The sequence below is a fragment of the Aythya fuligula genome, chromosome 25 (assembly GCF_009819795.1).
Source record: "Aythya fuligula isolate bAytFul2 chromosome 25, bAytFul2.pri, whole genome shotgun sequence".
Taxonomy (NCBI): domain Eukaryota; kingdom Metazoa; phylum Chordata; class Aves; order Anseriformes; family Anatidae; genus Aythya; species Aythya fuligula.
The window spans coordinates 236,483-238,335 of NC_045583.1; positions in this window are offsets into that span (position 1 = coordinate 236,483).

Consider the following 1,853-nt stretch of genomic DNA (forward strand, 5'->3'; position numbering starts at 1 on the left):
TGTCTGATCCTGTTGGTGAATAAGTGGAGATGTGACTCTAAGTGACAGGAGAATGAAAGAGAAACATGTTTGAAATCATTATCCATCCTGATCTTCATAAAGGGTGGTGGGTCACTGCCATAAAAAAAAAAGTAGATAGCAAAGCAACCCTGGCACTGAGTCACTAAAACATTTGCTCTTTTGTTCAGGTAGGAGAATGCTGTTTTGCCCTCTTAAGTTGTTTCTATGCTCTTCTGCATCCCTGTCCCTGAACAGAGGTGTGGGGTAGACCTTCCAGGGCAGCTGGGTCCTATTGGATGGCTAGATATCTGGTAGTTGCTTGTAATGTTGACTGAGATGATTTACGTTCTAGAAAATATTCTTCCCCTTGGACAGCTGCAGGGAAACCCAGAGCTTCCTGTAAGGCAGAAGCCAGATCTGAACTCTGTAAAGGAGCCTCAGCTGGATGGCATTCGCAGTGTGGTTCATCTATGCACAAAGTGCTGAAGCTGTTATCACAGCACAGTGAATGCTGAAATTACATCCTTGTAGTGTAAAAAGTGACAAGTACTGTTCTTTCTTTTGTAAGTGGAAGGCTTTGCCTAAACTTGCACTTCACCATTCCCTTTTAAATCACTGATTTGATGATTAGGCAAAAAGGTTTAAATTTTTAAGGGCTGATCACATCTGTTTTTGTTTTGTTTTTGTTTCGTCTCAAACAGCAGAAGAGAAAGGTGAGTATTGCTGGTTTTCTTTTTTACATGTAAATGCACTGCTGTGTTACTGTCTAGACATGATCACTGGAAACAAACAGAAGTTACATGATCATGGTGAACTTTTAGCAGTTCAAGAAGATGCTATTTCTCAGCAGTGCCTGTTGTGCCCTTCACTGTTTCATGGAATAGTTTGGAACTTCTGGTCCCTTGGTACATGAAGCTGCTTTTTGGTAAATACTGTCCTAGCACCCCCAAGCTCCTGTTTAGAGGACTGCTTTCCTCTGTGGCAGGAGGAGAAACGCTCTGCAACTTCCCTTGCGCCTATTCACACTTTTTTTTTTTTTTTTCCTAAACAGAGATCCAGCCTAAATTAACTTTTTTTGAATGCATCCTGCTCCTAGTGGATTTGATCCATAAGGGAACAGATTCAGTGTTTCACCTCCTTTACTCAGGATGAATCCCAGAGCATGATGTCCCTACCCTTGTCTTCCTACTTTGTTTGCTAAGGCCACATGTGTCAACACCAACCATTTATTACTGAAATCTTGGTTTTGTGATGTTGCACTGCTGAGAAATGGACCTAGTGCCAAAATTTGCCCACGTGTTTACAGCTCAGCACAAACCCCTTTGCCTTAACATATAGTAGCAGGAAAGGAAGTCACTGTTACATTTCCCAACTAACCTACTGCTAGGACTTTGGACCTGTAAACTCAGGAGTATGCTGTTGTGTTCCCCCACAAGACCCTGTGGGAGCAGAAGTTGGATAGGTTCAATGCTGAAAATCTCTTTTAGGTGTAGCGTATTTCTGTCGTGCATGTCAGCCCTTTCTGCTTTGGTCCTCACCTGCTGACCATGATGTCTTGTTGGACATGTCAGTGGTGTGGTCCCGTGTGCCCTTCTTTCAGCATCGATCTTCACTGTGCTTCATGCTGAGCTGCCAGTGAAACCTGCTCAGCAGTGTCCACATGCTGCTGTGCAAGTGTGCGCTTTGAGATGTTCCCAGAAGAGCCCTTGGGTTCTTGTTTTACGGTATTTTGCTGGCAGTAGAAAGGCTTTTAACAACCCTCTTCAGCTCCCTAAAACTCCAACCAACCTGGTGTCCATGGGGACTTTTCATAGAGCCATGTTATCTGGCACCTTTGCAGGATGCTGAATGTG